At 44.4% G+C, this 22,692-nt stretch overlaps 1 long non-coding RNA gene across 1 annotated transcript; it reads right to left on the reverse strand.

Moving 5' to 3' along the window:
• Positions 1-2,324: 2,324 nt before the first annotated feature.
• LOC132354515 (uncharacterized) lies at positions 2,325-16,968 on the reverse strand. The gene is made up of 3 exons (XR_009499328.1): positions 16,930-16,968; positions 13,841-13,986; positions 2,325-2,407 (listed from the first exon to the last, which is right to left on the reverse strand). It is a non-coding gene; the product is annotated as an uncharacterized LOC132354515 (long non-coding RNA).
• Positions 16,969-22,692: the final 5,724 nt, after the last annotated feature.

The following is a 22,692-nucleotide window of genomic DNA, read 5'->3' on the forward strand; positions in this document are numbered from 1 at the left end:
CCAAGGCCCTGACACTGTCCCTAACTACGGCCTGGATGCTTGTCCTAACTCAGTCCCTCACACTGTACCTAGCAAAGGCTCTGATGCTAGTCCTAACTAAGCTCCTGACACTGTCCCTAACTAAGGCCCTGCTGCTGTCGATAACTAAAGTCCTGACTCTATCCTGAGCCAATATCCTGACCTATCTCTTACCAATGTACTGACACTGTCCCTAAGTAAGCCCTGACACTGTCCCTAAGTGAGACCCTGAGGCTGTCCCTAACTAAGGCCCTGACGCCCAGCCTAACTCAGGCCCTCATGCTAGGCCTAACCCTGGCCCTGACATTGTCCCTAACAAAGGCCCTGACCCTAGTCTTACCTTAGGCCCTGATGTTTGGTCTAACTCAGGTTCTGACGCTGTCCCTAACTAAGGCCCTGAAGCTGTCCCTAACGTCAGCCTTGCTGCCGTCAATAACCAATGTGCTGACACTATCCTAAGCTAGTATCTTGATCCATCTCTTACCGTGGTCCTGACACTGTCCCTACTAAAGTCCTGATGCCGTCCCAAAGTGTGGCCCTGAGGCTGTCCCTTTGAAGCCCTGTTGCTGTACCTAACTCAGGCCCTGATAATGTCTTTAACTAAGGCCCTGATGCTGATCCTAGCTAAGATCCTGACGCTAGGCCTCACTCAGTCCCTCACATTGTCCCTAATTCAGGTCATGACTCTGTCCCTAACTCAGGCCCTGAAGCTGTCCCTAACTCAGGCCCTGACACTTTGCCTAACTCAGGCCCTGACACTTTGCCTAACTCAGGTCCTGGCAATAACTTTAACTAAGACCATGATGCTGATCCTAACTACAGTCCTGATGCCGGTCCTACGTCATGCCCTGACACTCTCCCCAGCTCAGGATCTGATGCTGTCTGTTATATCTTGGTCTCTCCCTCCCTAATTCCCTGAGGCTTTCCATAACTATAGACCTGACACTGTTTCTAACTAACTGCCTGACTCTGGACCTAACTGATACTGAATAATCAGCCTCTCTGCACCGGTTCTGAATCAAATCTTGAGAACAGTGTTTTGGAAAAATAGAAAAGATTAGTTTTATCACTCTGCCAGCCAATGGAGGACACAGCAGTCTTGTGCCCTCAACAGCTGTGTGTCCCAATGCGGGAGGATTTGGTGTTTTAGAGCGATGGTTCAAGGGTGTGGTTGCTCATAAGGATCAGTGTGAATGCAGGGCCTGCACTCCTTTAATCTGGTCTCAGATAGTTTCTTGATGAGCTTCTCTGGAATGAAGAATGCTAACATCTTCCACTTGTTGGGGGTTTTAGTTCTTTAAGGAGCTCAAAGATATTGTTATGTGTATCCCTTGAGGCAGAACCAGGATCCTGCCACAAGGCTGCACTATTGTTTCTTGACTCTTCCTCCCTGTCTCTGCATCCCCTCACTTCCCTGATTAGCAACTGATTAGCAACTGATTGCCCTTTGGAACTCAGGGAAGGTCCTGGAGTCTCTAGTCTATTCCCTACAAACAAGTTAGGAGGCACACAGAAAGGCTTCTGTGCCCAGGAGACCACAGAGTCCCTCTCAGTATCACTCCTCCTCTTCTGGATACTCCTCAATCTTGAGGAGAACAGATTTTTGACAAGAAAAGGAATAATCATTTCAGATTGAGACATTAATCATAAACTTGGCACAGGAACTCGGTTTTAAGGGGACTCGGTTTTAATCCCCACTTCACTTTTATCTTTCCCCACATCCTTCAAGGAACAGGGTGATGACCGCTCTGGCTACTCCTCGCGTAAATGGCGCGCAGTCCTGCCTAAATCTAGGGGAATGGATACCAAGTTAGAAATATTTGAGTTCCAAGTCCTGTACCTGAGACTCGTATGATTAAGATCTCAGTCCCTTGGTCCCCCATTTTGGTGCAACCAATCCAGTTAAAATAGGAGGGGTAACAACTGAAATTTTAATAGTAAAAATAGATCTCATTCCCTTAGGAATTCAGGAGAATAAGTCTGAAACCTGGTCTGGAACTGGCACTTCAGAGAGGCTTCGCAGCCAGTTGTCTAATTCTACCTAAGTAGGTTTTAATTTCTGATGTATTATTGATGTATCCATAACAGGAGCTATTGACCACTACACATATGTCTCATCTTTCTATTAGTATCTGATCTAACGTCATTGTTTGAAATTTAATCGTTAAGAGAGGAGTCCTTGAAAACGTACAGTTGCAGCTACCAGCAGACATTGTTTTGAGAATGGCTAGCGGCATCCTGAGTCTGATATAGCTCAGAAATTCAATTTCAACAATACAGGAACACGGGGACTTACCTGGTGGTTCAGTGGTTAAGACTTCGCCTTCCAACGCAGGGGGTGCCGGTTTGATCCCTGGGCAGGAAGCTAAGATCCCACATGCCTCGTGGCCTAAAAACCAAAACATGAAACAGAAACAATATTGTAACAAATTCAATAGACTTAAAAAATGGTCTACATCCAAAAAAAAAGACTTAAAAACAGAAAAAAAAAATACAGGAATGCATCTAAATCACATCTACAATGGTCACTTAGGTTTATCTTGGATGTCTAAACCATAGTTACTTTCTGACTGTCAAATGCATTCCCCTCCTCAATGCCAAAGCAGATGTACAATTCAAAAGGCCAAAAAACAGGCCACTTTGGTCAGTAAAATTTAAGTTAAACCATGTAGAAGCCAGAGTGACTTCCTCACACCTCAATACGTGAAGAGTTTTTTTCCCTTTTGATTACAAGTCTTTCAATAGAAAGCATTGATGATCAAAATGTCAATCCGTCAGTGCCAGAATGATTCAGCTGTTTGGCCCAGGTGCAGATCATGGCCCTCAGCGCTAGGCCTCCTTTATATTTGCCTAGTTAATCCACATTGGGGGAATACTGATCAGGTATCGTGAACATGCTCAGAGGTATGTTAATGAGAAAACGCTTTATATAGGCCATACATTTTATTATTCATACCCAATTGTCACACAAGCATTGTACATGTGCTTTTAGCAGTAGACCTAAAGCAAACAGTGATACATCATGAGTAATTACACTCTGATAACTTCACTAGGTAATTTTCCTTTCCTCTTAAACATCAGGGCAAAATGAAGCCAACACAGTAACTTTCATAAATACACACTTCAGTACAGAGGTGTCATTTACCCAATTGCTCCAAGTCCTAAGTAGCTTCAGGTGAAGGACTTCCCTGTGTCTGGGAAACACAGATCAAAGCCAGTAACAAAAAAACAAAAACATTATAACCATATTCACCAGTTCACTCAGTAACCAATCCTTTTGCTAACTTTTTATGAAGCCATCCGATTCTCCATTAAGATTTTTCATTTCTTACCCAGTTTGGCATTATGATATGAAATTTATCAGAGACCTGTGCTTGCCAAAAGGTCCTTCACATAGATCTTCTTGAAGATGGAGCAGTTTTGCAAAGTGTTAGAGCACAACAGTAACTATCTATAAATCACATAAAGACTTAAAAGGTCATGGTTAAACATCTGATCACAATGTAAATGACAAAAGAAACCATTATTGCTGTGACATACAACATTTAAAAATAACTAGAATTATGACTGATAAAATTTTACCAGGACATACTAGATTTTTAGGAATTCCATGTAATTTAACATACTAATCAAACATTTCTCTCTGAGATGGCTCAAGGGCCTTCTAAAGCATCTCCAAGTTAGCTGGAGATCAAAAGAACCGTTAGAATTGGCCAAACAACACTCATTCACTGAACCAAATTAAAGAGATTTCAGGGCTTCCCTGGTGACGCAGTGGTTGAGGATCTGCCTGCCAATGCAGGGGACACGGGTTCGAGTCCTGGTCTGGGAAGATCCCACATGCCACGGAGCAATTAGGCCCGTGAGCCACAACTACTGAGCCTGCGGGTCTGGAGCCTGTGCTCTGCAACTAGAGAGGCCGCGATAGTGAGAGGCCCGCGCACCGCGATGAAGAGTGGCCCCCGCTTGCCACAACTAGAGAAAGCCCTCGCACAGAAACGAAAACCCAACACAGCCAAAAATAAATAAATAAATTTAAAAAAAAAAAAAAAAAGAGATTTCAAACAAAAATACAGATCACAGACACAGGCAAAGAAACTCACAAGCTGTCCACAATCAAAAACAGCATTCCAAGAAAACTTTGGAGGGAGAAACCAAATCCAGGCTTGCCCTAACCCACTTCCAACAAAATCCATCTTAGAAAATCCCGGTCGTGCACAACTCTTTCCTCAGTGTTCCCTTTTCACAAATGTTCATCACTTCTGTATCCATCTTATGTTGCCCCTTATTTTTTTCCACATTCAGACACAACCAGCTCTAGTACAAAGTGACTTTCTTTTCTCTTTGTACCATCAGCCTGTTACCTAGCTGCTCACTTTCTTTATTATGTAGCTTCATAAATGCTTGAACATACAGAACTTCTTCTGTCTTTCTCTTCCTGTGACAAAATAACTAGCTGAAGGATAGTATAGTCATTTAGGCTACCATTCAAAGACCACCTTTCCACATTTTTCAAGAATGTATCCATACACTGGCCAGACAAAATTACAATAGAATTTCATTCTTTTCTTAGTCTTAGGTTTACAACTATAGGTTGACCAGTCTGCCAGGATTTTGCCCATTGGCTATCAGATGGAACCGAAGAAGAAGCACTTCTTATGTCTGAACCATAGAACACTCAAATGCGGGCTAAGAACAAAACAAAATCCTAACCACCAATGGAAGCCTCAAACCAAAGGAACCAGAAACCAAACAGAAACCAAAAACCAAACAGCACAAGACTCAAATCAGCTTCCAAGTCTCAACTTAGCCTGTGGCCTCTGTCCAAGTGGTGCACCTTCCAAATGAGATTTCCTGGAATGAAAAGTCACCCAAATGGGAACCAAGATTCCCCCAAATGTACAGGGCTAAAAGGACCTCAGAGTGCCTGCCAGGGGAGTTACCACATGCTGGCTGAGGTGCTGCAACATCCCAAATGCTATTTTTCTGGTTCCCCAAAATAATCCCTTGGAGTAGGACATTCGGGGCAGTCCAGGCAGGAGGAAGAGAGGAATGTCCTCAAGGCAAAGACAGCCTCGGCAGCTGCTAGGGTGGTCCCTCTTCCACCATCTACTCCTGCCCCAGAGTTCTAACTGCTGGGATGACTAGGGCTTGGCCTTTCCAGGCAAGGGTCCCACGTGGTCTGGCCTCTAAAGGAATTCTCCAACCCTACACTCTCTCGAAAGAGGCTGGCGTGGAGAAAATCTCAGTGTCCAATCAAGTCAGGGGACCCACAGGGGCCATCACCAAGTCAGTCCCACACTGGGTACTAAATTTGATGTTGAAAACTCAACCTCTGTGCACCAGTGCCAAATCGAATCTCAGAGAGAGAGGTTTGGAGGAAGTAGAAAAGAATAGCTTTACTGCTTTGGCACCCAAAGGGGGACACAGAAAACTCGTGCCCTCAAAAACCGTGCGTCCCAATGCAGGAGGATCTGGTGAGGAGTTTTACAGAAATGGTTTAAGGGCACAGTTGATCCTAAGGATTAGTGTGTGCACAGGGCCTTAACTCACTTTAATCTGGCCTCAGATGGTCTCTTGATGAGCTTCTCTGGAATGAAAAACACGAAAATCTTCTATTTTGTGGGGGTTTTAGGTTGGTAAAGCACCCAAAGATACTCTTAAGTGTATCCCTTGAGGCAAAACCAGGACCCTGCCCCAAGGCTGCACTGCTGTTTCTTGGCTCTTCCTCCCTTGTCTCTGCATCCCCTCCCTTCCCTGATTAGCAACTATTCGAATCTGCCCTTTGGAACTCAGGGAAGGTCCTGGAGTCTCAAGCCTAACTAAGGCCCTTACACTACTCCTAACTCAGTCCCTGACACTGTACCTAACAAAGGCTCTGATGCAAATCCTAACTCAGGCCCTGACACTGTCTCTAACTAAGGCCCTGCTGCCATCAAAATTTAAGACCTGACATTATCCTGAGCTAATACCCTGACCCTGATCTTACCAAGGTCTGAAACTGTCCCAAACTAAGCCCCTGGCGCTGTCCCTAAGTGAGACCCTGAGGCTGTCCCTAACAGAGGCCCTGAGAATGTCTTTAACGAAGACCCTAAGGCTGATCCTACAGAGGCCCTTATGCTGCTCCTAGGTCATGCCCTGACACTGTCACTCACTCAGGCCCTAAAGATAGGCCTCACTTAGGCCCTGTTGCCTTACCTTAGTTAGGCTCTGACGCTGTCCCTACATAAAACCTTGACACTGGTCCTGATGAAGGCCTTGACGCTGGTCCTAACTAAGGCCCTGATGCTCTCAATAACTAAGGTCTTCACGCTATCCCTAGCTCATATCCTGACACTACCACTGGCCTGGAATCTGACTCTGTCCCGAGCTAATGTCCTGCCCCTTATCCTCACTGAAGCCCTAATGCTCTCCCTAACTAAGGCCCAGACTAGTCCTAACTAAGGCCCTGACACTATCTCTAACTAAGGTCCGGAATCTGTCCCTAATATAGGCCCTGCTGCCGGCAATAACTAAAATCCGGACACTATCCTGAGCTAATATCCAGACCCATGTTCTAACCAAGGTCCTGACACCGTCCCTAAGAAAGCCCTGTCACTGTCTTTAAGTGAAGACCTGAGGCTGTGCCTAACTCAGGCCCTAAAGCTATGCCTGAGGCCTTGACGCTGTGACTAACTCAGGCCCTGATCATGTCTTTAACTAAGACCCTAATGCTGATGCAACAAAGGCCCTGATGCTGCTCCTACATCATGCCCTGACAGTGTCCCCAGCTAAGGGCCTGACGCTAGGCCTCACTCAGGCCCTGTCGCTCTTCCAGAGTCAGGCACTGATGCTGTCCCTACCTGAAGCCCTGACACTGGTCCTAAATAAGGCCCTGATACTGTAACTAAGCTCTTGACACTATCCCTAGGTCATTTCCTGACACGATCCCTAAACTTTACCCTAACCCTGTCCCTAGCAAATGTCCTGCCTCTTATGCTAACTAAAGCCCTTATGCTGTGACTACCTCAGGCCCTGAATTTAGTCCCAAGGCTGTGACACTGTCCCTAACTAAGGCCCTAACACTATTCCTAACTCAGGCCCTGACACTGTACCTAACAGAGGCCCAGATGCTAGTACTAACTAAGGCCTTGACACTGTCCCTAACTAAGGCCCTGCTGCCGTCAATATCTAACGTCCTGACACTATCCTGAGTTAATTTCCGGACCCATCTCTTACCAAGGTCCTGAAACTATCCCTAAGTAAGCCCTGACGCTGTCCCTAAGTGAGGCCCTGAGGCTGTCCCTAACAGAGGCCCTGATAATGTCTTTAACAAAGCCCCTGAGGCTGATCCTACCGAGGCCCTTATGCTGCTCCTAAGTCATGCCCTGACACTGTCCCTAGCTAAGGCCCTGATGCTAGTCCTCACTCAAGCCCTGTCGCTCTCCCTAAGTCAGGCTCTGACGCTGTCCCTACCTGAAGCCCTGACACTGGTCCTAAATTAGGCCCTGATGCCCTAAGTAACTAAGGTCTTGACACTGTACCTAGGTCATGTCCTGACACAATCCCTAGACCTTAACCTAACCTTGTCTTTAACTAATGTTGAGCTTCTTATGCTAAATAAATCCCTGATGCTGTTCCTAACTAAGGCCCTAAAATTAGTCCCGAGGCCGTGACCCTGGCCCTAACTGAGGCCTGGAGGCTCATCCTAACTCAGGCCCTGACACTGTCCCTAACTAAGGCCCTGACACTACACCTAACTCAGTCCCTGACACTGTACCTAACAAAGGCTCTGATGCTAATCCTAAGTCAGGCTGAGACACTGTCTCCAAGGCCCTGCTGCAGTCAATATCTAAAGTCCTGACATTATCCTGAGCTAATATCCTGACCCATGTCTTACCAAGGTCCTGAAACTGTCCCGAAGTAAGCCCTGACGCTGTCCCTAAGTGAAGTCCTGAGGCGGTCCCTAACAGAGGCCCTGAGAATGTCTTTAACGAAGACCCTAATGCTGATCCTACAGAGGCCCTTATACTGCTCCTAAGTCATGCCCTGACACTGTCCCTAATTCAGGCCCTAAAGATAGGCCTCACTTAGGCCCTGTTGCCGTACCTTAGTTAGGCTCTGACGCTGTCCCTACATAAAACCTTGACGCTGGTCCTAACTAAGGCCCTGATGCTCTCAATAACTAAGGTCTTCACGCTATCCCTAGCTCACATCCTGACACTACCACTGGCCTGGAACCTGACTCTGTCCCAAGCTAATGTCCTGCCCCTTATCCTCACTGAAGCCCTAATGCTCTCCCTAACTAAGGCCCAGACTAGTCCTAACTAAGGCCCTGACACTGTCTCTAACTAAGGCCCGGAAACTGTCCCTAATATAGGCCCTGCTGCCGGCAATAACTAAAATCCAGACACTATCCTGAGCTAATATCCTGACCCATGTTCTAACCAAGGTCCTGACACCGTCCCTAAGAAAGCCCTGTTGCTGTTCCTAAGTGAAGACCTGAGGCTGTGCCTAACTCAGGCCCTGAAGCTATGCCTAACTGAGGCCTTGACGCTGTGACTAACTCAGGCCCTGATCATGTCTTTAACTAAGACCCTAATGCTGATGCAACAAAGGCCCTGATGCTGCTCCTACATCATGCCCTGACAGTGTCCCCAGCTAAGGGCCTGACGCTAGGCCTCACTCAGGCCCTGTCGCTCTCCCAGAGTCAGGCACTGACGCTGTCCCTACCTGAAGCCCTGACACTGGTGCTAAATAAGGCCCTGATACTGTAACTAAGCTCTTGACACTATCCCTAGGTCATTTCCTGACACGATCCCTAAACTTTACCTTAACCCTGTCCCTAGCAAATGTCCTGCCTCTTATGCTAACTGAAGCCCATATGCTGTGCCTAACTCAGGCCCTGAATTTAGTCCCAAGGCCGTGACACTGTCCCTAACTAAGGCCTAGATGCTCGTCCTAAATCTGGCCCAGAATTGTCCCTAACTAATGCCCTAACACTATTCCTAACTCAGGCCCTGACACGGTACCTAACAGAGGCTCTGATGCTAGTCCTAACGCAGGCCCTGACACTGTGTCTAACTAAGGCCCTGCTGCCATCAATATCTAAAGTCCTGACATTATCCTGAGCTAATATCCTCATCCATGTCTTACTAAGGTCCTGAAACTGTCCCAAAGTAAGCCCTGACGCTGTCCCTAAGTGAGGCCCTGAGGCTGTCCCTAAAAGAGGCCCTGAGAATGTCTTTAACGAAGACCCGAATGCTGATCCTACAGAGGCCCTTATGCTGCTCCTAAGTCATGCCCTGACACTGTCCCTAGGTAAGGTCCTGACGCTAGGCCTCACTCAGGCCCTGTCGCTCTCCCTACGTCAGGCTCTGACGCTATCCCTACCTGAAGCCCTGACACTGGTCCTAAATTAGGCCCTGATGCCCTAAGTAACTAAGGTCTTGACACTATCCCTAGGTCATTTCCTGACACGATCCCTAGACCTTAACCTAACCTTGTCTTTAGGTAATGTCGAGCCTCCTATGCTAACTAAATCCCTGACGCTGTCCCTAACTAAGGCCCTGACACTACACCTAACTCAGTCCCTGACACTGTCCCTAAGGTCCTGACACTACTCCTCACTCAGTCTCTGACACTGTACCTAACAAAGGCTCTGATGTTAGTCCTAACTCAGGCCCTGGCACTGTCTCTAACTAAGGCCCTGCTGCCGTCAATATGTAAACTCCTGACATTATCCTGAGCTAATATCCTGACCCATGTCTTACCAAGGTCCTGAAACTGGCCCAAAGTAAGCCCTGATTCTGTCCCTAAGTGAGGCCCTGAGGCTGTCCCTAACAGAGGCCCTGATGTCTTTAACGAATACCCTAATGCTGATCCTACAGAGGCCCTTATACTGCTCCTAAGTCATGCCCTGACACTGTCCCTAACTCAGGCCCTAAAGATAGGCCTCACTTAGGCCCTGTTGCTGTACCTTAGTTAGGCTCTGATGCTGTCCGTACGTGAAGCCCTGACACTGGTCCTGATTAAGGCCCTGACGCTGGTCCTAACTAAGGCCCTGATGCTCTCAATAACTAAGGCCTTCACGCTATCCCTAGCTCATTTCCTGACACTTTCCCTGGCCTTGAACCTGACTGTGTCTGGAGCTAATGTCCTGCTTCTTATCCTAACTGAAACCCTAATGCTCTCGATAACTAAGGCCCTGACTAGTCCTAACTAAGGCCCTGACACTGTCCCTAACTAAGGCCCGGAATCTATCTCTAATATAGGCCCTGCTGCCGGCAATAAATAAAACCCTGACACTATCCTGAGCTAATATCCTGACCCATCTCTAACCAAGGTCCTGACATCGTCCCTAAGAAAGCCCTGTCGCTGTCCCTAACTCAGGCCCTCAAACTATCCCTGAGGCCTTGACACTGTGACTAACTCAGGCCCTGATCATATCTAAAGATACCCTAATGCTTATCCAGCCAAGGCCCTGATGCTTCTACTAAGTCATGACCTGACAGGGTCCCCAGCTAAGGCCCTGACGCTAGGCCTCACTCAGTACCTGTCGCTCTCCCTAAGTCAGCTTCTGATGCTGGCCCTACCTGAAGCCCTGACACTGGTTCTAAATAAGGCCCTGATACTCTCAGTAACTAAGGTCTTGACACTATCCCTAGCTCATTTCCTGACACTATCCCTAGACCTTAACCTAACCCTGTCCCTAGCTAATGTCTTGCCTCTTATGCTAACTAAATCCCTGATGCTGTCCCTAACTAAGGCCCTGAAATTAGTCCCGAGGCCATGACCCTGTCCCTAATTGAGGCCTGGAGGCTGTCCTTAACAAAGGCCCTCAACTTATCTTTAACTGAGGCCCTGACACTCTCCCTCACTAAGGATTGAGGCTGTCTCTATCTAAGGCTCTGAGTCTGTCTTTAATTAATGGCCTCATTCTTTCCCTAACAAAGGCCCTGACACAGTCCCTAACTAAGGCCCTGACACGGTCCCTAATAACATGAGCTGTCCCTCATTAATGCCCTGATGCGGCCCATAAATGATGTACTGAAGACGGCACTAAGGTCCAGACAATGTCACTAATGACCCAAAATGTCTCTTACTAAGGCCCTCAAATTACCTCTGAGGCCCTAAAGATGTCCATAACTAAGTCCCTGACACTATCTCTAACTAAGACCCTCAAGTTATCTTTAACTGAAGCCATGACAGTGTCCCTAACAAAGAACTTGACACTGTCTCGAACTAAGGCCCTGAGTCTGTCTTTACCTAACGGCCTCACTCTTTCCCCAACTACTCCCTGACGCTGCCCCTAACCAAGGCCCTGACAGTGTGCCTAATTGCCTGAGCTGTCTTTCACTAATACCCTGACCCTGTCCATAACTAACGCCCTGATGATGTCCCTAATGAACAGCCTGAAGTGTCTCTTACTAAGGTCCTCAAGTTTTCTCTGAGGCCCTGACACTCTCCCTAATTAAGGCCTTGACACTGTCTTTAAGTAATGGCCTGATGCAGTTCCTACCTGAGATGTTGATGCTCTCACTAAGACCCTGAAGTCTCTACCTGAGAAGCTGACACTGTCTGTAACTGATTTCCTGACTTTTTCCTTAACTAACATCCTAATTTTGCCCCTAAATAACACCCTGACACTGGTCCTAACTACGGCCCTGATGCTGAACCTATCTAAGGCCCTGACGATGCCCCTAATAGACTTAGATGTCCCTCACTGTGGTCCTGATCCTGTCCATTACTAAGGTCCTGAAGATGTGCCTAAGTACGTCTCTGACCCTGTCCTAAGGCCCTGACCCTCTTCCTAACTAAGGGCCTTGACGCTGTCTCTACAGAAGGCCCTGACACTGCCCCTAAATAACGGCCTGACACTGGTCCCAAGTATGGACCTGATCCTGTCCATAACTAAGCCCCTGAAGATGTCCCTCATTAAGTCTCTGACACTGCCCTTAATAAGCCCCTGACACTGTCCCTAGCTAATGGCCTAAGCTATAACTTACAAAGTCCCTAACACTATCCCCAAGATGCTGACACCCTTCCTAACTTAGGCTTTGATGCTGCCCCTTAGTGCCTAAGCGATGACAAAATAACACCCTGATTCTATTACTAAGGCCCTGAATATATCCCTAAGAAAGTCTCTGAAGTGTCCCTAACGGCCTAAACTGTCTCTTACTAAGGCCCTCACGTTATCTCTGAGGGCCTGACAACACTGTCCCTAAGGCCCTGTTGCTGGCCCTAACTAGTGTCCTGATGCTGAACCTAACTGAGGCCCTGATGCTCTTCCTAACTAAAGCCCTAAAACTGTCTGTAACTAATGACCTGACTCTTTCCCTAACTAACACCCTAATTTTGTCCCTCATTAATGCCCTGACACTGGTCGACACTACAGCCCTGATGCTGACCCAATCTAAGGCCTTGACGATGTCCCTAATAGCCTTAGATTTCCCTCACTGTTGGCCTCACCCTGTCCCTCACCAAGGCCCTGACCTCTTCCTAACTAAGGCTGGCTGTGATGACGTCTCTACCTGAGGCACTGACACTGTCTATAATAACGGCCGACTCTTTCCCTAACACCCTGATGCTGTCCCTAATAGCCTCATGTATCTCTCAATAACGCCCTGATCCTGTTCATAACTAAGGCCCTGAATATGTCCCTAAGTATGTCTCTGACGCTGTCCTTAACTAAGGCCCTGATGCTCTCTCTACCTAAGGCACTGACACTATCTATAATAATGGCCTGACTCTTTCCCTAACTAACACCCTGATGCTATCCCTAATTGAGGCCCTGAAGATGTCCCTATTACCCTTAGGTATTCCTCTGTATCACCCTGATCCTGTCCATAACTAAGGCCCGAATATGTCCCTAGGTAAGTCTCTGACGCTGTCCCTAACTAAGGCCCTGATGCTGTCTCTATCTCAGAACCTGACATTCTAATGTCCTGACTCTCCCTAACTAACATCCTGACGTTGCCCCTAAGTGAGGCCCCGACACTCTTCTTAACTAAGGACTTGCCGCTGTCCCTACCTAAAACCCTGACACTGTCTGTAACTAATGACCTGACTCTTTCCCTAACTAACACCCTAGTTTTGGCCCTGACTAACGCCCTGACACTGGTTCTAATTATGGCCATGATGCTGGCTCGAAGGCCCTGAAGATATCCCTAAGTAACAGCCTGAACTGTGTCTAACTAAGGCTCTCACATTATCTCTAACTGAAGCACTGACACTGTCCCTAACTTAGGCCCTGACGCTGTCCCTTATAGTCTAAGCTGTCACTAAATAATGCCCTGATCCTGTCCATAACTAAGGCCCTGAATATGTCCCTAAGTACATCTCTGATGATGTCCCTAACAGCCTGAACTCTCTTCAAGTTATCTCTGACGCTCTGACACTGGCCCTTCCTAAGGCCTCACCCCGGGGTTGTCCCAGGCTGCTGGGCAGTTTTCTCTTGTCCGCATCTCTAGCCGGCTGCCTGCCATTGGCCACTCTAAGATTCTGTGATGCAGTGGTCCCACGTGGGATGTGCCTGTGTAGGCTCACCTGCGGGAGGAGAGTCATGGCCACTCCGCCCTCCAGGGGACTGCGGCTCAGGGTAGGAATCTCTCAGCCAGTGTCTGGACACAGGGTTCTGTGTCCTTGTTTGTTGTAAATCCCTTGGAGTTACCTCTAACATTTTTTAAATGGATCTCCCCCTCAGCACATTTATGATTTAAATTATTTACCACATTAAAATACAGGAATGACATTATTAGAATGAGCAGGAAGATATCGGATGCCCCCCCCCACCATGATCTATTACTTGGAGGATTTAAAATTCTAATGAGAAAACACTCACTCTCCTCACCCTCTTGGGCGTCAGCACAAGGCGGGAATCAGCTGCATTCTTTATTTATCCCTCTGATTTTCCAGAACCTTTCCTTCAAGGAGAAATCTCTGGGCTCTGCGGGAACTGTGAGTGGTGACCATCAGGTAAATCTGAGACTGAAAAGCAAGAGGAAAAGAGAGAGGGGAGGAGATGAGGATTGGTGATGGGGAGAAGCAGGATGCTGAGAGTCTGAGTTAGTCTCCAATGAAGCTAAGGACTACCAGGATCTGGCCCCACCGGCCTTGTCACCTGGTGTGGGGATTGGGGACAGCCAAACCACCATGGCCACTCTCAGAGAAATAAAGAAGGTGGGAGGGCACCCCTGAGAGCCAGGTTGAAAATGGTCATGCTGTGAAATAATAAGATGCCCTTTTCAGAAAAGTGAAGACGGTTCTCTTGGTTCTCAAAGACTTGCAAATACTCTGTGTCCTTCTGGAGGCATGCTGAAGCCGTCAGCCTTTGAGGGCAGTAATGGGAGTGCATCTGGGCTCAAGACCATCCAGCGCTCACTCCTTGAGGGTGCTGAGGATGACCAGTGTCCACCCCTCGGGTGCTGTGGGGCCTGAGATCCCCTGATCACCAAGGACGGGAGGGACCACACAGGCACTCCACTGGACCACCGGGGGCTTGACTGGTGGGCTACAGTCCTTTATCAGATACATGGTTTGCAAATATCTTGTGCCATTTTGGATGGTGGATTATCTTATTCCTTGCTCCTTTTATACACAACTGTTTTTCATTTTGAGGAAGTCCAATTCATCTATTTTGTCTTTTGTTGCTTGTGCTTTTGGTAGCAGATCTAAGAAATCATGACTAAATCCAAGGTCATGAAGATTTACTCTCATGTTTTCTTCTACGAGTTTTATAATTTTGGTTCTTGCATCTAGGCCTTTGGTCCATTTTGCGTTGATTTTTGTATACGGGGTGAGGGGAGGTAAGGGTCCAAGTTTATTCTTCTGCATGTGGGTATCCAGTCGTTCCAGAACCTGTGCTAACTATTTGGGAGAAAATACGCGCAAACGATGTGACCAACAAGGGCCTCATTCTAAAATATACAAACAGCTCATACAACTCAAAAAAGAAAACAAATCAAAAAATAGGCAGAAGGTCTAAATAGACATTTCTGCAAAGACATACAGATGGCCATTAGGCACATGAAAAGATGCTCCACGTCGCTAATTATTAGAGAATGCAAATCAAAACTACAGTGAGTTATCACCTCATAGTGGTCAGAATGGCCATCATTAAAGTGTCTAGAAATAAATGCTGGAGGGGGTGTGGAGAAAAGGGAACCCTCCTACACTACTGGTGGGAATGTAAATTGATGCAGCCACTATGGAGAACAGTATGGAGGTTCCTCAAACACTAAAACTAGAATTACCGTATGAACCAGCAACCCCACTCCTGGGCACACGTCCAGACAAAAGTATAATTTGAAACGATACACGCGCCCCAGCATTCACAGCAGCACTATGCACAACAGCCAAGACATGGAAGCAGCCTGAGTGTCCCTCAGCAGATGAACGGACATAGAAGATGCGGTACATATATGCAATGGAATACTACTCAGCCACAAAACAGAATGAAACAATGCCATCTGCAGCTGCACGGATGGACCTAGAGATTATCATACAAAGAGAAGTAAGTCAGACAGAGAACGACAAATACCATATGCTATCACTTATATGTGGAATCTAAAATGAGACCCAAATGAACCTATCTACAGAACAAAAACAGACTCTCAAATATAGAAAACAGACTTGTGGTTGTCAAGGGGAAGACAGGGGAGAGGGATGGATTGGGAGTTTGGGATTAGTAGATGCAAATTATTATATATAGGATGGATAAACAAGGTCTTACTGTACAGCACAGGGAACTGTATTCAATAACCTGTAATAAACCATAATGGAAAAGAATATGAAAAATATGTATATATGTATGTATGTATATATGAATCACTTTGCTGTACAGTAGAAATTAACACCACATTGTAGGTCAACTATACTTCAGTATCAATTAGTTTGAAGGCACTTTTATAAATCAGGCCTTATTTCTCTTGTCCTTTCATCCTGGGACAAATGTATAACAGAAACTAACCTGGATTACTCCAGGATGAACTCATATCACACAGAACTTTAATTGTTGAACAAACCATGAATATCAGTTACACCATGGGATGTCCTGATCCAATATGAAGTTTGTATACCTTGTATCAAGCCTGCAGAATCCACGAAATTTGGAAATTCAAACTGAAATGAAGCCACCTATCCCATGACTTCTCCACAACTAGTTATACAACATCAATTGGAAACCATATACAATCAAATGAATGCAGACAGAAACAACTATAGCCTTCCTTTTTTTTCGTTTTAGATAAAGACGGTATTTAAGGTGATGTCTTGGGCCGTTTCAGGGTGTTACTCAATTTCCTGGGTATCTGCCATGCACACAGGAGGTACACATGTTAGTTAACTTGTTTGTGCAACTATATGAAGGTAGTTAATACCACAAAACTGTATACGTAAAGTGAATTAAATGCTAAAGTCATGTTTTGTATTTCTAATGACAAAGAAAAAAAAAGTGTAGCGCTGATATTTGTTACAAAAATGAACATTAAAAACATTCTTAGTGAAAAAAGCCATACAGAAAAGGCCACCTAGATCCCATACTCATCTTGTCTGCTTCAAATCCATCAAGGTTGTCCAAATGAGGGGGAAACTCAGTAATGGTTCCAGAAAAAGAAAACTGGATCAGGATGGAAAAAGACATTTTCATACAATTGGGACAGCAGGTGAAAGTTGAAGTGGGGCTGAGTATTAAATTGTAATGTGGACATCAGGATTTCCTCATTTAGGGGTTATGTGCTGGTTCCTTGGGCAAAACACACAGAGCATTTTGTGTGAAGTGGCAAATGTGAGTACTTTTTGCCATTATTGCAACTTTTCTGTACATTTTAAATTACTGGAAAGTAAATTACTTTTCTAGACAACCATGTCAGTATCATGCCAGAAAATCAGATAAGACAGACATCAAATTTTGTTATAGAGGCCAAGACTCACCCAGACCAAGTTCAACCAAAGTTGTGATACTTATTTCCCTTGTAGGAGTCCGCATGGTATTAAGAGGCACCGTGGGAAGAGTATATTAGTAGCTACCATGTCGTGGGTCCTGTGGATTACCTGGGGTGCAGTAGAAACTGAGATTTTAGTATTGCAATTTTTCACATTACTTCAAAAAATATGTTAAAAAATAAATTCAGTAAAGTTGCAAAATATGGAATCAATATACACAAATCAGTTTTGTTTCTATACACTAATAATGAACCACCAGCAAGAAAAATTAAGAAAACAATCCCATTTACAATTCCATCAAAAAGAACAAACTATTTAGCAATAAATTTAACCAAGGACATGAAAGACCTACACTCAGAAAACTATAAAGCATTGATAAAGAAACTGAGCACACAATAGAAAACAATATTCCATGCTCATGCATCAGAAAAATTACAATTATTAAAATGTTTATTCTACCCAAAGCCATCAACAAACAGTGCCAGGAAAACTAGACACCAGACTCCAAAGAACGACACTGGTCACCATCTACATGGCACATAAAACTAACTAAAAGCGCACAGTATTCCACATTAAACCCTTTCTCTCCTGAGGCCCCTGAAGATGCACCCCACCCACCCAGCAGCCAGCTGCACAGGAAGATTCTCCACACTTGCTCATTTTTTCCTCTTGTGGAGTCTCCTCACCAGTGGCTCCTGAGAAAACCCAGCTCCTGTCAGTGTGGACAATGCCTCATGGTCCAGAAGCCTCAGCCCTGACAGGAGACAAAGCTCCTGTCTGCTTGTCATGGAGCAAAGTCTGTGGGCAGGGTGCACCTGTGCCCCCAGGGTCAGACAGGTGGGTTCGGCGCCCCCTGTGGGACATCAGAGAAGTGCTGGGAGCGCCGCACTCACAAACCCAGAGGCCTCATCCGGAAGGCAGTTCTGCTGTATATACTAAGTTTGGAAATCCAAGCTGAAATGGAGCCAAGTATCTCACTGTATCTTCTCAAAAGATGGTTAAGGAGCAATTAATTACAAACCATATGTAATGAAATGAATGTAGACACAAACTTTACAACTTAAACCACAATTCACTCAAAATTGCCCATAGACAAATTTAAATTACCAAACTATAAAAGTCCTAGAAAAAAAAAAGATAATCTACATGACTTTGGGTCTGGTGACCTTATTCAGAAAACCGGAAGACAAACCACAAACTGCAAGAAACTACTTCCAAAACACATATCTGATAAAGGATTTGTACTCAAATTATGCCAACAACGCCATTAAAATTTGGTAAAGATTGAAACACACACCGGGCCCAAGAAGATAAACAGGCAGTAAATAAGCATACAAGAATATACTCAAGATGCTGGTGGAATGCATGTACAACCAACTTTGGAAGACAGTTTGGCAGTTTTTTCCAAATCTAAAAAGTCTCACCTTAGGATCCAAGAAGTGTACCTCTTGTATTTAGACAACTGCTTTGAAAAACTGTGTTCAAGCCAAAACTAGCATCAAGTAATGCACAGCAGCCCTATTCATAATGGCTAAAAACTTAAAGATATCAGGATGTCCTTCTGTAGATGAATTCATAAGCAAATTAGGGCACATACATGTCAAGGGGAGAAGAATACACCACCCCAAAATATGCCCATTTGACAAAAGGATTATTTTGGACTGATTAATTTAAGAAACAGCAGACCCAGGAGAATCTTTCAAAACCAAGTAGAAAATGCCCTTTTAGGAGGTAAATTTACATTTTTTAAGGATCTCTCCATTTATAAGGGTATGTCCCTCTCTGGACCAGGAATTGAATGATGACTAAATATCAAGAAAAGCTTGTTGGGACTTCCCTGCTGGTCCAGTGGTTAAGACTCCATGCTCCCAATGCAGGGGACCAGGGTTCAATCCCTGGTCAGGGAACTAGATCCCGCATGCTGCAATTAAGAGCCCGCTAGGAATAAACCTACCTAAGGAGACAAAAGACCTGTATACAGAAAATTATAAGACACTGATGAAAGAAATTAAAGATGATACAAATAGATGGAGAGATATACCATGTTCCTGGATTGGAAGAATCAACATTGTGAAAATGACTCTACTACCCAAAGCAATCTACAGATTCAATGCAATCCCTATCAAACTACCACTGGCATTTTCCACAGAACTAGAACAAAAAATTTCACAATTTGTATGGAAACACAAAAGACCCCGAATAGCCAAAGCAATCTTGAGAACGAAAAATGGAGCTGGGGGAATCAGGCTCCCTGACTTCAGACTATATTACAAAGCTTCAGTAATCAAGACAGTTTGGTACTGGCACAAAAACAGAAATATAGATCAATGGAACAGGATAGAAAGCCCAGAGATAAACCCACACACATATGGTCACCTTATCTTTGATAAAGGAGGCAAGCATATACAGTGGAGAAAAGACAGCCTCTTCAATAAGTGGTGCTGGGAAAATTGGACAGCTACATGTAAAAGTATGAAATTAGAACACTCCCTGACACCATGCACAAAAATAAACTCAAAATGGATTAAAGACCTAAGTGTAAGGGCAGACACTATCAAACTCTTAGAGGAAAACATAGGCAGAACACTCTATGACATACATCACAGCAAGATTCTTTTTGACCCAGCTCCCAGAGAAATGGAAATAAGAACACAAATAAACAAATGGGACCTAATGAAACTTAAAAGCTTTTGCACAGCAAAGGAAACCATAAACAAGACCAAAAGACAACCATCAGAATGGGAGAAAATATTTGCAAATGAAGCAACTGACAAAGGATTAATCTCCAAGATTTATAAGCAGCTCATGCAGCTCAATAACAAAAAAACGAACAACCCAATCCAAAAATGGGCAGAAGACCTAAATAGACATTTCTCCAAAGAAGATATACAGATGGCCTACAGACAATGAAAGAATGCTCAACATCGTTAATCATTAGAGAAATGCAAATCAAAACTACAATGAGATATCATCTCACACTGGTCAGAATGGCCATCATCAAAAAATCTAGAAACAATAAATGCTGGAAAGGGTGTGGAGGAAAGGGAACACTCTTGCACTGTTGGTGGGAATGTAAATTGATACAGCCACTATGGAGAACAGTATGGAGGTTCCTTAAAAAACTACAACTAGAACTACCATACGACCCAGCAATCCCACTACTGGGCATATACCCTGAGAAAACCATAGGTCAAAAAGAGTCATGTACCAAAATGTTCATTGCAGCTCTATTTACAATAGCCAGGACATGGAAGCAACCTAAATGTCCATCGACAGATGAATGGATAAAGAAGATGTGGCACATATATACAATGGAATATTACTCAGCCATAAAAAGAAATGAAATGGAGGTATTTGTAATGAGGTGGATGGAGTTAGAGTCTGTCATACAGAGTGAAGTAAGTCAGAAAGAGAAAAACAAATACAGTATGCTAACACATATATACGGAATCTAAGGAAAAAAAAAAAAAAAAAGCCATGAAGAACCTAGTGGCAAGACGGGAATAAAGACACAGACCTACCAGAGAATGGACTTGAGGATATGGGGAGGGGGTGGGGTGAGATGTGACAGGGTAAGAGAGTGTCATGGACATATATACACTACCAAATGTAAAATAGATAGCTAGTGGGAAGCAGCTGCATAGCACAGGGAGATCAGCTTGGTGCTTTGTGACCACCTAGAGGGGTGGGATGGGGAGGGTGGGAGGGAGGGAGATGCAAGAGGGAAGAGAAATGGGAACATATTGTATATGTATAACTGATTCACTTTGTTATAAAGCAGAAGCTAACACACCGTTGTAAGGCAATTATACTTCAATAAAGATGTTTAAAAAAAAAAAAAAGAGCCCGCATGCCGCAACTAAAGATTCCACAGGCTGCAACTGAGACCCGACACAGCCAAATAAATAAATGTTTAAAAAAAAAAAAGCTTGTCAATGAAATAGGCCTGGATGTAAATCTGTGTAACAACCATACCCTTGTTTACTGGGCTTTGACTAATAACATCCCTTAAATGGCTTCCTCCATTCCCTAACATCTTTCTTTTGTTCTCAGCAGAAGATAGCATTTAAGGTAATGGCTTGGGCCATTTCAGGGAGTGACTCAGTTTTCCTGGGTATCTTTCAAGTATACAGGAGGTACGCATGGTATATATTAAACTTCTGATTGTTTTCTCCAGTTCGTCTCTTTTTCATTACAAGGGGGATCTCAATAAAGAACATAGAAGTGTAGAGGGAAAACTATTTTTCCTCTCATATACATGCAATGCAATAGTATTCAGAGATATAAAGGAATGGAACATCAACCCGTGCAAAAAAAAAAAAAAAAGTAGATGCATCTAACACTTGCATTGCTAAGTGAAAGAATCCAGTGTGGAGTGCTACACACTGTATGACCTCATTTATATGACATTCTAGAAAAGGCAAAACTGACAATGGTAAACAGTTTACGGAATATGTGGTTGAAATAGTCCATATGATACTTTAGTGGTGAATACCTGTCACTATGCATTTGTCTACACCCACAGATTTTTACAACCCAACAAGTAATTTACAATCTATTCAAACTTAGCTACTTAGGATATGGGAGTGTCAAAGACTGGAATACAGAACGTAACAAAGAATCTAACTGATTCAGAAATGTATGAAAAAACTCACTGTTGGTAGTGGGACAAATGGGCTGACCTAAGTTAACTCTGGAAATGTACAGACTCTGTAGGCCAAAGACAAAATGCGCCATACATACACAGTGGACTCTATGTTCTTTCCATGAGGGGTAGTAGCTAACGGTACCGAAACTACTATATCAGTAATCGAATGGAACAAGCACTGAATTTAATAAATGAAAAATGGTGGAAGCCAGGTTTCTTACCACTTGAGTGGGATGTTACAGTCAAACAAAGGGAGAAGGTTACAATATCCATGTCATAACAGATCCGGTTGGAGACATCAGTATAAACTATCTTTAGCCTAATAGAGATACACACAGTTCCACATGGAAATCTTTATAATTATGGGTATATGCATAGGCTGGGATACATGCATATATTTCCGTGCACTGTCAGCTGAGCATATTTAGCTCCCACGCGTAAGTTTTTAATACCATTCTCTAATAAAAGGAACAAGGGCTCTTTGAAGAAAGGGCTGATGCTAGGACTGAGACAGTAAATCTATGAAGCAGGATAATCTTAAAATATCAGAAAGTAAAGAAGTACCAAAAATTTTAAAAACCCACAAAAGGAAAATTATGTAAAATGGAAACAGGAGCAAATGGAAAAAGCTCTCAACAGCCAGAGCAAGAATTAAGTAAGCAGTCTAATAATGTAGTGCTGGATTATAACCAAAAGTTTACAGTAATTATTCACGTGTCCAAACTGGTAATATAAATTACATAGTTTTTGATGAACGGTGTTAAATAGAAATCTCCTATGCAGAAAGCTTCTAAGCAATGTATATAGCCACTCAGCTGTCCATCAAGGATGTGAAGCTAACCCCTCTCTCCTCAAGTGTGGGTTCTGCATTATGACTTCCTCCTAAATAAGGCACACAGGATGGACATGGGAAAAATTAACCTCACTGTGGGAAAACTTGACACACACTACTTCAGCTAGGTGACCAAAGTTAAGAATATAAGTGAGAAGTTTCTTTAAGAGCCTGTCCTCTTGATATATAGTGAAGAGGAAGCACTTCACCTCTGTGGTCTGCTTTTTCAAAGCCAAGTCTAACCATGACAAAACCACCAAGCAAATCCCCG

Source organism: Balaenoptera ricei, chromosome 20 (genome assembly GCF_028023285.1).
Source record: "Balaenoptera ricei isolate mBalRic1 chromosome 20, mBalRic1.hap2, whole genome shotgun sequence".
Classification (NCBI taxonomy): Eukaryota; Metazoa; Chordata; class Mammalia; order Artiodactyla; family Balaenopteridae; genus Balaenoptera; species Balaenoptera ricei.